Here is a 13,944-nt window from a genome sequence, read left to right as displayed (position 1 = left end):
AACACACACACCCCGAGGAGGGCGAAGAATAGTTCTCTAAACATCCCCAGACAAATCTGGAACAAGGCTGTTTTAGGATGCTTTTAGACTCCCCCTTTTTGGAGGCAGAGGGACTGCACACGCATTAAATGGTTCGCAGAAGGAAAGGGGCACTAAGTATTTTTTTAAATGTTTGCAGTAATTTGAGATGAAGAGCAGAGTTATTAGATCATCATTAAACGTAGCAAGCCAGCAACTGACTGAGGGAAGTACCTGGCTAGTAGTCCTTGAACGGACAATGAGATAAACAGGCATCCGGGACTCATGTTTCAAGTCATCAAAATAAACTCTGTAATAAAAACAAAATAGGAATAGCAAAAGACAATCAACTCTCCTCCCTATCCCATTCATTTAGGATTTGTATTGTTAGCCCCTATGTATTAAACAGCATCCAGAGTATCTGTATAAAACAACCAGCGTTCAGGGTATTTGGAAATGTCACTAATATGCATTTACTCTGATTAGTCTATCTATGTGGCGTAGTAAAATCATGTTGTGCAGAACCAACTGAACTTACTTTGGCTTTGGAAGACCACAACTCATGTTTTGTATAGACGTTGTAAAATTGATAAACATACAAGCTCAAGAACACGGTGAAATAGAAACGTAAAGATATCTTCAATCCGTTTTAAACATATTATAATTTTACGTTTTATAAGAGACACCTAGAAGGCAAACCTGTCTCTCTGTGACATAATCATGAAAGTTAGGATGAAATTCCAAACGTTAAATATTTTCTTTACATCGTTTCCCGTGCAAACTGTAATTAAAATCCAGCTGAAATATAAAACCAACAAACCCTGGTAAGAAAATAGGAAAAGAGAAATGGGGATATGTTTGTCACGTTATTAAACAAGTGCACTAAGTACATTAGAAAGCAAGACATTCAAAATACAGACCCCAAAAGAAGTTGAAGTGTGCAGTGTCTCCGTAATTAAACAAACACCCTATGGAAGACGGGTTGAGTAAAGTAATTAAGAGGCGATTGCTGGGAAAATAGAGACGTTAGTGATTATTTGTAACGTCTGAAAGCTACACCCAATTCAAATCCTATTTTCTCCTTCATGTTAATTGTGCGGACTTCCATACTCATTGCAGAACACCTCCCTTTGCTCTCGGGATTATTGCAGGCAAGAAGGATGAGTTCAAGCTACCTAATGGGACCCAATTTAGAGAGGAGGAGGAGAAGATGTTCCATTTGGTGTTTTCTAGCAGGGATCCTCTATTCTGGAAAACTAACGAAGACCATTAGATGCTCTAGGAATTTTCTTTAACATACACATGTGATTTTTAGTGGCTTGATTGTATTTGTGTATATTGCTGTCCCGCTCTTGTCACACGTCCAGTTAAAGGGAACTCATGGTAGCTGAAAGGGTTCGCTTACAGATCCAGAATAAAATAGTTTTGGTATGAAGAATAAAAAAAAATCTGGAGAAGATGTTTTCAACCTTTCTCTGATTAAAAAAAATCTTGAACAGACATTCTGTGTGAGACTATACTAATTGTCACGACCACTACCATGTGGGTCTCCAATCAACACGCAAACGCCCACGTATCTAATCGATTGGAACTGGCATTACAGCGGGAGGGGACGTTGCCCTGTTGAAATCCTCTCCAGTCCCAATGAGATGTGTCGATGTTGTTGTTTACTATGCAGAATACTGGAGGAGGATGAGGGGAGAAGGCATGTTATAGGTTTCTTTTTATCAGGAGGTGAGGTTCGCTTGGCGGATTTAACAATTAGTGAGCGATTTGTTTGTGTTTTGTCCTCTCTCTCTGCTTTCCTTACGTACAGGCACTGAGCAGGCTTCCTCTCTGTGGAGGTCCAAACAAAAGGGGTGGTTGGAAAAGTGGAGGCATGTACAGTACACACTTCTGCCGTGTTACACAGAGAGATGCCCTTCTCCTTATAGCCAGAGGGGGTAGGTAAAATCCGAATAGCAGTTCCCTGCCAAATTAGTCTGCACAAAAATAAACTGTGTGTTTAATTAAAGAGAAGGGAGCTGTGTCCCTTGTTAGAGGGCTCCTCGCGCCACCCCCTCCAGTTTTTCCCCCTTCATGTGGGCTGGAGCTTTTCCCTTGGCAGTTTTTTGGTGGGAGCTTTTCGAAAGCAGAAGGGGGGGGGGGGAAGTGTAATGATTTACGACAAGAGGATAAACTCAGGAAACCTCAACTCCAACGCCAGACTTGACTGGAGACAACACAAAGCTGTCGGTATTTTCAGTTCGCAGGACTGGAGGGAGAAATGGAAGAGGAGGAAAAGGCAAATTAAGTCTCTTGCAAACAAAAGCAGGGACGTAGAGTTAAAATAGAGGGTGAGGAGCAGAGAGAGGAGAAAACAGAAAGATCGCAAACACGGAGACAGAACAAATCAGGTGACAATCAGATCCCCCTCCCCCCCCAATAAACTATGGAAACAGGCCGTATTAACCGTTACCTCTTCCCTCCCCATACACACACACAGCCGCAGCCAGGTCCAATATTCTTCCGGATTTGGTCTGAAGAGTTGGTGCAGTGCAAGTGAAGGAGCCAGTTCATTGTTTGACAAATCAATCACGGTGTAACTCGAGACAGCCTCTGAACTTTGGGGGAGCGAGGGGGAAGAAAGTGAGCTGCGCTTTTAATATTACTTAAGCATGAAGGGCTGCATTTTTACCACCCCAGATAATCAAGCTCAATTCGCCTTGGAGGCGGGAGAATAATTATAGGAAACATACTAATCGGTAACGGAGCTGAATAAACACCAGCGGATGGACCAGTGGGATAAATCACTGGAATGAGAGTGAGGGTATTAGCCAAGGTCTGACATCAGGATATGACTAAATCGACCCGAGGCTGTAAATCCTCTATCAAAAGATAACGAGACGTTTCCAACAGCCACAAATAATAAAGAGGAGAGACCGCGACCTAATAGCTTGGTAAGAGCGGAGCAAGAGAAAATAGGGGGGATTACACATGCAAATGGAAACTCAAAGCCTCCCCACCCCCAATATTGTTAAGTTTGTAAAGCAGAAAGGCCGCCTGGAATAAGTTTGTGAAGAAAGTAAATGCCCATCAGGGAGCCCGCCACCTTTCCCACCCTGTCTACAAATGTACATTCAAAACACAGGCTTCTAATTTGCTTCCATTCAAAATGGGGGTGGGGGAGATCATGGCAAATCTCTGGGAAGCAGTAAGCCGGCAGCGATACAGGGAGAGGGGACGATGTAGAGGAGGGAACAGGCAGCATTGCGTGAGAAGAGCCCACCGCTGAGAGCCTCCCCTTAAATAGGCAGAGGGCGGGGTACGGGGAGCGGACGGGCGGGGCGGCAGCTCCCTTTGATGTCCCGTCGGCTGCCTCTTTCATCCTCTCTCCCCCTCCTTCCCCTTTCTGGCCCCTTTGTGTGACTAAATTTGGCAAGAACATGGAGACGAGCCAGGCTTTCCACGTGTGCTCAGAGCTCCCAGCTGAGCAAGCAAGGGTTCTCTTCCGGGTAAGGAGACAGAAAGAAAGATCAAAGAGTTTGTGGAGTTGGATCTGAAATGTGCATTGAAAATAAAAATCAAGCCTTGGACGCTTTCCAACCCCGAGCAGCCTGAGTCACACAGAGAAGAGAGCGTTAGGCATGTGGGGTAAAATAGAAGAAATCAGAGTGGAAGAGTTATTTCCCCCCCCTCGATTTTTTAATGGAGGTTTTGCAATTATTTTCTTAAGGAAAATCTCACGTGTATAATTACAATTCTGTGCAGCCAAATGGCTTAAGCTGGAAGTATTATTTTAGCAGAAATAGCAGCAGAGTCCTGTGGCACCTTATAGACTAACAGACGTTTTGGAGCATAGGCTTTCGTGGGTGATTACCCAGTTCCTGGGATGCACCCATGAAAGCTCATGCTCCAAAACGTCTGTTAGTCTGTCAGGTGCCACAGGATTCTTTGCTGCTTTTACAGATCCAGACTAACACGGCTACCCCTCTGATACTTTAGCAGAAATGTGTCTCGCCCTTTTCTCCAGATGTGACAATCGGAACTAGAGTGCTGATGAGTGAGCTTTGTTATGACTCACTGAAAAATTTGTCATCAGAGGAGTGAAATACTTTACTAAACAAACAAAGGAAAACAACATCCCCCCCTTTCCCCGACTTAGTTTAATCTGCAATGAGGGAGGGAGGGAGTTTTGGCAGGTCTGCTGTAATATTTAGAAACATGCTGTGTAGTGACAAAACATACAGCAATGTATTTTTACCAAGGGAAAATATTTATAGACACATACGTGATATAGCGCTGGTATTCTCTGAAAGTCAGAAGCCTAATGCAGACTTAACTGTGGAATCGCTATCATTGCCCCGCCGAGAATACTTTATAAAAAAATCCAACTCTGCAGACTTAAAATAGGGTCTAATGAACAGATTTTAAAGATATTGCTGATACAGAACATACCATTTTTGTATTTTTTTATTATTAACTGTAAGGTGTGTTTGCAGTACAGCTACAAAGTTGGAATGAGAGAACCAGCATTGAAACATTAACTGTCACAGCCTGGTGTTTGTTTCTCTGTAAACTTCCCACTTACTAAACTGTGTCAACATTCTGAGATAAAGCTGTCTCTGCTTTGCCTATATTTTATGTTTGCTATCCTTGCTCCACTGGGATTAAAAAGAAAAGAAAAAGAAAGAAAAAGGATGCTAGATTCTAAACTAACAGCTGAACTTTTCTTTATAATGCTTTTTTAAAAGGCTACCTGATTGAATGAACATGCTTCCTGAGTCTTTGTTCAGACTGTATTTAGATAACATCTTGATTTATATGAAAGATTAATGTGTAGGCTAAATCCTGAGGTTCCTGCTCCGGCAAGTTCCCAAGTGACAGGCGGCTTGGGTTAAATAAGGACTGAATAAAGGATTTATAATAACTAATTAATGCTTTGCACTTATAAAGTATTATTTGGCATTTGATTTCCAACAATTATTTCAGCACAATGGGTCCTGCTAAATTGACCAGCTCTTAGTTACACAATCACAAGCAACACAAATTTATATACTGTACAATGTTACCATTACAAGGCAAAACTTCAAAGAGTGTAAAAATTCTTGAAAGCTTTCAATTGTTGGATGCCCAACTCAAGACACTTAAAGGTGCGGAGCACCTGCAGTTCCCATTGATTCACTTCACTAGGAGTTGTGAGTTCTGAGCACCTCTGAAAATAAGTCAAAGGTGCCTTAAAGCGGGCACCTTTTTCTCTGTAATCTGGTTCACCATCTCTAAAATGGGATTATACTCTCTGAATGGGGATTTATGAGGATAAATTCATATGTGTGTGTGAGATGCTCCTGTACTGTATTATCATATACTACAGTCAAGAACACCATAGGAAAGCCTATAAATAATGAATTTGGATGACCACCCTAAAGAGTCAGAAGAGACCTCTGTTTTAAGGATGGCTCTTTTAACAATGCAAGTTTCCCTGTAGTGCTTTTTCTAACACTGGGTACAAGACCAACATTTCTTACCTAAACACAAAAGTGCTACTAACAGATCCATACTGACTCTGCAATGTAAAATGAAGACAACAAGCATCATGCTAATCCAGCTGTTACTTTCAGTCACAAATTAATGTAAATGTCAGCTGCAATAATGACAGTCTCCCTTTACTCTTTTTTGTCTATAAAGGGAGTTTTAGTGAAAGGTACCAGGTTGACAGCACCATAACCTAACCAAAATGCTTTGTTTACCCACGTCAGGTACAGCATGGGCCATGGCTGTACAACCGAGAACCCATCAATGATCTTCATTCTTGACATAAAAGGACCACTTCCAGAGGTAAGAGGGGTCAGTCTTTGGCCTCTGCTGAGACAGAGGTACTAACTGGTGCTAAGGCAACACTTATTTACGAGGTACTGGACGGTGACCACCCAGCCCATTTCCCATAGGTTTCTGAGCTGTCATCAGGTTGGAACAGCTTTCCGTCACTGCTGGCATCGGCCAGATTTGAACGAGTGACCTAGAGTTGACAGGTTGTATCTCAATCCTGAACCACTGAGTTCCCAAACCTTTGATTTTAGCTGCAAATGGTTTGAACTCAGATAATGAGGAAGTTGCCTGTTGCAGATTCAAAGTGTTTCATCAGTGGGATGTCTGGTACATAAAATGATGCCATCTCATTTGGGTGGTTAACTTGAAGCATATAGAAAAGTGATGTTAGTGGAACTTATTAAAAATGCAGAATTTCTTATGGAGTTTCCATAAAGTTACCAAAAGGGACTAAACCCTGAAGTTTTGACTCAGTCCTTACTCAAGCAAAACTCTTTTATTTAAGTTAATGGGTTGCTGAGTAAGGATCACAAAATCACTTCTGTACTTGCCCCATAATTTGGCCTTCACAAATTTGTTCTTTGAGAACAAGAAATATAGAATGAAATAATTTTATGTTTTTGTTTTCAAACTCAGCTGTCATAAGTCTTTATAAAATAAACCATGTTATTTAAAGTAAAAAGGCACTTCAGTTATATATCTAGCAGCAGTATTAAAGGCTAACGGTATTTTGAAACTGGTCATGTATAATACATATCAGATTAGGATGTTGTTTAATTATTATTTATTGATTATTATTATTTGTATCATACACATCCAGCTTTTCAGTCCTGGGATGCCATCAGAGTTCTTAACTCAGAATGACTGTACATAAAGTGCTGTTTTTTCTTAACTAAATCCCCATGAGATTAAGTGGGTTTAATGGGATTTTAATGGGCAGTCTCAAATGAATGTTTTTACTTGAGAAATTTTCTTTAGAGGAAGATGTTGGTGGCCTAGAACTCATGAATACTTTTAAAATAATTTTACAGTTGAAACAGTTAACTCTCTGGGGACCTTCCTGGAATCATTTCTGTGTCAGAGAGATGAGAGTCAAGCTGTGCAATATTGTCTCATTGAAGAAACAAATCGATTGTAGGTTTAACAAAACAGAATTGCCATGTCAGGGGCAAACTACACACCATATTTTCCCTTTATTCTCTATTATCTTCTTTTCCAAAGTACAGCTCTTCTTCTGTTTTGTTCTTTAACCTTCACACAAAAGGCATAAAAAATAGTATGGTTTGTTCAAATGAACTGTGTCACAGAAGCTAATTTTGCTGACTCATGCTGATGTCAAGTACTGGGACTGTGCATAGAGATACAAAATTATTTCTGCTGATTCACCACACCAGGTGAATCCTATTAGCACCAACCCAGGTTTATAAAAGAGGTATGAGCCCGTTCTTTAAGGGGAACAGAATTAGTGACAATTCCAGACATTCAGGCACAGGTGAATGCTGAAGCTTATGTTTTGTTTTTCTTAATACGATAATAAAGGCAAGCCCTGTGAAGAGGATAATGATTCACTGGTTGTGCAGTGTTTTCAGAGCATGATGAGGACTCTATCTGATTACACAGTCCTAAAATATGTGCTGGTTGGAAAATATTTAGGTGCCTTTGAAAATCCTATCTGTAATAACCCTAACATAAGGTAAAGCGGGCAATATAAGACACTGTACTTAGACCTTCTATTTTAAGAAAAGTGTTTCATTTCCAAAATAGCAACTTTGTCAGGTGATGCTGAAGTTTCTTAGAGTGAAATTCTGTGCTTGAATAGTTAGACGTGTGTGGACCAGTGTGGGGACCGGAGGTAATGGAATTCTCTCTTTCAATGAACTAGAACAGTGGATATCTAAGCTGCAGGTACATGGCTAAACTTTCAAAAGGGCCTAAAATCAAGCTCCATTTGCACGTGCTTTGCAACCATAAATGTTTGTGCACCCATCTTTGAGCATTACCACTTGCATGCACTGTGACATTGCTCAAAATGCCTGTGCAAGTGCTGTTGTGTGCACCACAATGGAGGTCACCTGTTGAAAATGTTATGTATTGGTACTTGATAGTAGAAAGTGTTGTTATTCATATAGTGCCAAAAGTATGCTGGTTGCCCTACAGGCACATGATCCTCATAAAATACCTCTTTGCATGGACTTTTTTGAAACTCAAGCTACATTCTCATGTTGAGGTTCCTCACCAGTTAATATGCAGAACTCTCTGCATATCACTGTTTTCCCTTACCTGAAAGGGTGACTTGCTACCATCTCCATACACTGAAGGAAATCTGCAATAGTAATTTTTAACTTGTTTTTAAAGTTATTTCCCTATGCTCTAACAAAATATTGCTAGCAGGAGAGGTCTGGTAGTTTCAAACAAGGTTCTGTGAAAGAGGTGGGAGGGGGTGAGTAGCAATGGGCAACTTTCCAGTGGCAGCTGTACACTGAAGGCATGAGAATGTGGGAGTCTCTGCTTGTTGAGTAAGACAGTTAAGCAATGCAATGAATGTTTGCTCCAAGTGCACAACTCCTATCTATTTTTTTAATCCTTTGACCGCTGTCTGACCAAGTCCATTTCACAAATGCAGCCGGAGATAGAAGGGGAGGATCTGTGGGCTATGCCACAGAATTGTCTGTATTGTAAGAAACAGCATTTCCCCAAGGAATGTCATTAAAACAAATAATACAGAAATGTCTTTCCCCCCTTATTATGAGACATTTGGAGATTTATTCTATTGTGAAGTTGAGCCTCCTACTTCCTGGCGAAGTAACTGACATTCATTTGCTCAACCAAGGTATGAAGATTCCTAAATTAATAGTAACAGATGCATGCCAGCAGAATCCAGTGTTGTTTGCTAAAGAAATGTGCCAGAAGAATACAATTGGAAGGGTATTGTAGAAGTCTGTGGTAAAGTTTAAGAGGGTCCTTATCAAAATACCATAACTTCATGGTTTAGGAGCTTGATAATAAAAACATGCAGCTTGATGGTGACTGAAATACAAATAGCTACAGTATATCAGAACAACATTTTCTCTTAAAAACAAAAAGGAAAAAAAATCTGAGTTGAGGCTGAAAACTTCACCTTTAATTCAGTCCCGTTATGCATAGGCATTGTATAATATTGTTTGTCAAGAAGATGTTGGTTAAGTAGAAAATATATTATTCCTGCTGGTGAGTGATTAAGTATTCTAAAATCACTCCCTAAGCTCAGGAAAATGAGGGAGTGTGGGCAGAATTACTTAATTCAGTTACCCCTTTTTGTACAGTATTATCAGAGAAAGAGACTGAAACAATACAATACGCTCTTGAGAAAATAATTTTAGGCTAAATTCTTCAGACCTTAATCAGGAGTTTTGCCTGAGTGAAGACTGAAAGTTTTGAGATGAAAAAAGAGAAAATATGAATTTAGCAAGAATGCAGGAACCAAGGTGGAGCTGTATGATTTAGTCTAGCATCCCAAAATTCTTTATACTACATAGGTCTGACTTTCAGAGGTATTGAGCATCTACAGTTCCTATTGAGTTCAGCTGGAGTTTGGCTGTTCAGTATTTATGTAAATCAGTCCCTGTATTTGTATCAGTCGTTGTAGAATTTCCTAGAGGAGCAAAGATACTGCAGTGCCTACTCCTAGACTCAACACATATTTAATATTGGAGTGGGATTGTTATGATTGTTTTAAACTTTAAAAGCTTCATGAAATATGCAACCACTGAATGCAGTTAAACTGTGCTGTAGTGCAGTCAGAAGAAAGTTGCTCAGAGAGACTCATACTGTTGCAACAAAGGTAAATTAGTGCCTCATTAGTTACTAGGAAATGACAAAAAGAACAAGGAGTCCTTGTGGCACCTTAGAGACTAACAAATTTATTTGGGCATAAGCTTTCATGGGCTAAAACCCACTTCATCAGATGCATGGAGTGAAAAATACAGTAAGAAGAATATATATTATAGCAGATGAAAACAAGGTAGGAAATGACACAGATACTCAATGCTACTTCTGGGCATAGAGGACAAGATTTTCAAAAGTTATTAGTGTTTTTGGGTGTCTCAATTTTAGGATGCCCAACCTGAGAAAACTTTTAAAAGAGCCTGATTTTCAGAGGGTAGGTGCTCGACACTTTCTGAAAATCAACACCTTTAAGGTATCTCAGGTTGGGCACCCAAAAATGTAGGTATCCAGAATCACCAGTCGCTTTTGAAAATCTTCATCAGTGATACCTATATAGCATTTACTGTTTAAAGTGCCTGCAGAACAAATTGTGTTTTGATGCCTAGTAATTTAATACTGCTACCTTTCGTCATCTCAGCCAAAATAAATGTTGTAATAATTGGGGTCCACCAGGCCTACCCCATCTGAGAGCTCAATTATTAAAAACTGCGTGAAAGTTCATAAAATGTTACATTAACCTATAACAATCTTTAACTCCTTGGGGCCCTTTAATTTCATCGCAAGTAACACAACAGAAGAACCTATAAAAAAATTGAACATATAGAAAACAATATAAGCATCTTATGCAATTTCAGGATCAGACAACTCGCAGTCTTATCTGAGTTAAAATGAGATTTAATACATAAATTAAGAAGACCATATTTTCCCCACAATATTTGAATTTACAATGTACCATCAGTCACTAATTACAATGACTAAGCCTCAAGCAATAATGATGATTAATACCAGCTGATGTGCATGTGCCACTGTTATGCTGATAATGAAATTAAACACTCTCTGTATCTAACTTTACTATCTATGAAATCAATTCTGCAGTTCTAACTAAGCCAAGACTCATGTTAGTATCAATATGTTTGGGCTGACGATCACCCAAACAATATTTCTAATTAAAAAAAAATACATTCTGGAGTTTAAAAAAACCTATATCTTTGTATAAATACCAGCATTGTTACATGGGATTTATGTTCCTTTAAGGAAGATAACATTTGGCATGAACGCAGGCAGGTTGATACTGTGCCTTAAAATTGTATGCTATCAAAGGATGTTTCATGAAAATTCACCATGAAGACAAAGCTAACCCACAATAAAAAGAGAAGGCAATTTTTTTCCAGGGGATTTAATTTAATTTTTTATATAATATTTTAAGTTTCCATAAAGCATTTTTTTCTTTGAATGCAAGTGGATGTCACAATACTTTGAGCTATTTTCTTTTCCTCTTGTGAATCCCCAGTTTAGCCCAGATACAGACGTCAAATTCACCAGATTATTTTGCATTAGAAAAGTTCTATCTTTAGCAAGAGCAATTAAAACAAAGGGGCTTCAGGCCAAAGTGCTAAAGCTGCATAAGGATAGGGAAAGTTGTAGATTAAACTATATATTAATTATTGGATTCCCTTCTGGGAGTCATGAATAGTTAATTCTTTAATTTGTGTTGCGTTTTTAAGGTAGTTTATAGTTCAGTAAAACCCACTGCATTAGAAGTTTTTGCATGTGGATTTTAAAGTGAGGCTGTTTTAGAAGTATTATTTATACTCTGGAAAAAAAGCTCCGATGTGCCAGGTATACAGGTACCCATAATTTTTATGGGTTCTTTGCTTTTAGACACAATGTTTTCTGCAGCTCTGACAGACTTGTGCTGAGTGATTTTTATTTTAAAAAGTTCTTGGATATCTGCCTGTTTTTATTTCATTTAGCTGAATTTGTGGTTAAAGCATTCTGACAACTGTGGTATGTTCTTCCAGTTCCTTACTCCTGGCCTCACCTGTGGTGTTTGCTGTGTGGATGCTAATTTATTAACATATTTGGATAGTATCTATAGTATGTGAGGTGCTATACAGATGGGGCCTAAAACCTTTGAGGATAGGATACTGCTCTAGACCCCAGCCCCAAAGAGTTTACAGTCTGCAAGAAGCTTGTCTCCTGGAACCAATAACTAACCTGCTTAAGTTTGTCTGATCTGGGGAAATGAAATTATCCTTCTGTTGTATCTGGAGTTCTCACAGATGAGGATGAAGGCAAACTGAATGCTGATGGTGTTCTAATGTACAGATCAGTGCATCACTCCAGACTGCCAAGTGTGAGTCAAGGGCCATGAGATAAGGAAGTTAGTGGGTTCTGTTTTGCCTTACGCTATAATTCCCAATCAACTCTACACTGTGCTATTTGGCAGCTCCCAGCCTGACTTGCCTCCTCCAGACATATACCCTGGAGGGTTTGGTGGATCTCCCACCCCCTTTTACAGCTACCCTTGAGTAAAAAGCCCAAGGGAAAATTTATGTAGCATAAAAGAGAGTTCCTATTTTAGGATGGAATCATCAAAGGGGTCTTCAGATGATATTAGATCCAAATAGTACAGGACCTGTCCTGCAAACTGAGGATACACCACAGCCAGGAATTGTCTCTGACTTTCCAGAAGGTTTCACCAATACCATAGATGTTGGAGAAAAGTTCAAGCACAAGATCCAGCTAAAAAACTGTGTGGTGCCTGTACATCATAAAATGCAAAACATGCCAATTGCACTGAGACAGTTACTTAAGGAGGAGGTTCTGAATCTATACAAAGCAGATATCATTGAACCTGTTGACTCATCAGAATGGGTTTCTCCTATCATTCTTGCCAGGAAACCTAATGGTGCTATCTGCATGTGTGTAGACTTGAGAGATCTAAACTCCAACATTGTTGTGGATTGTCAGCCTCTACGCAACATCAATGAAGTGTGTCTCACCTTGAAGGAGGCAAGAGTCTCTACTATACTTGATTTATGCTCAGCTTAATACCTGATCCCCTTAATGGAAACATCCTTCAAGTACACAGCTTTCATCACACCAGAAGGTTTGTGCCAATTCAAATGGACACCTTTTGGGTTAACCTCTGCAGCATCCATCTTCCAAAGAATGATGCTTTGGAGAGACAGAGGGTATCACTTACTTTCAAGATGACATTCTAGCGTAGGCAAAGATGAATCTGAACATGATGTCATCCTAAAATAGGTTATAGAAAAACTTCAATGGCATGGACTTATCAGCAAGAAGAAATATCAATTCTGTATTGACTCAGTGACATATCTAGGACATACGATCTTTCAGAACAGTATACAACCAAAATGAGACCTAGTGAAAGTCATTTCTGATGCACCAGAGCCTGACAACAAGAATAAACTTTGATCTGTCTTGGGATTGTGCAAGTACTATTCAAAGACTGTACAGTGATTTGCTATGGAGAGTAGTTCCTTTGTGTCATTTCCTAAAAAAGGAAGTCAAGTTTGAATGGGACGAAGCATGCAAGAACAGTTTAATGAGACAAAACAATTTCCACCAACCTGGCTCTTAGCCTTTGTGATTCTGAGAAGCAAACAATTGTCACAATATATGCATGAGAGTATGATCTTGGTGCTGTGTTGACTCATCAAAAAAATGGACAAGAAATCACTATTGAATTCACCTCTAGAGCCCTAACTGATCCAGAAAAATCCTATTCTGTCATTGAGAAAGAAGCTCTGGCATGTTTCCAGGCAGTAAAACACTTCAGAACCTATCTGTGGGGTAGGAGATTTATCTTAATGTCTGATCACAAACCTCTTTCAGCTTTATTGACCACATGAGGTTCTGGACAAGCAACTCCAAGAATTGCCAAATGGGCCACCAAATGAATGGACTTTGATTTCAGCTCTCTTCATCTTACAAGTGCCAAGAACGCTACTGCAGATTGTCTGTCTCACCTGCCCAGACCTTATCAAGAGGATGCCATAGAGAAAGATGATGAAAAGATTGTCATTGCACAGATCTCTGCTACAACTCCAGGAGTGATCACAGAGTTTCAGAGTAGGCAAGAACTGAGAGAAGACAAGGTACTTCAGAAACTAAACACTTGCATCATCCACAGATGGCCTTGCAGGCCGGTGACACCAGAACACTAGCAACCATATACATATCACTTTAGCTTCCTTGTAAATGAATGAATTTTGAGAGTTGACTGTCTTGTTATGTCTACACTTCTGAGAGAATGATTAATTCACCTGGCACATGAAGGACATCTGGGAATGAGTCTAATCAAAAAACGACTGAGACAAGACTTCTGGTGGCCAGGCATGGACCAGTAGGTTGAGGAAATAAGGATATCAAGGCTTGTGCTAG

The sequence above is a fragment of the Chelonoidis abingdonii genome, chromosome 5 (assembly GCF_003597395.2).
Source record: "Chelonoidis abingdonii isolate Lonesome George chromosome 5, CheloAbing_2.0, whole genome shotgun sequence".
In the NCBI taxonomy this organism is placed as follows: domain Eukaryota; kingdom Metazoa; phylum Chordata; order Testudines; family Testudinidae; genus Chelonoidis; species Chelonoidis abingdonii.
Note: the sequence above shows the minus strand (reverse complement) of the source record.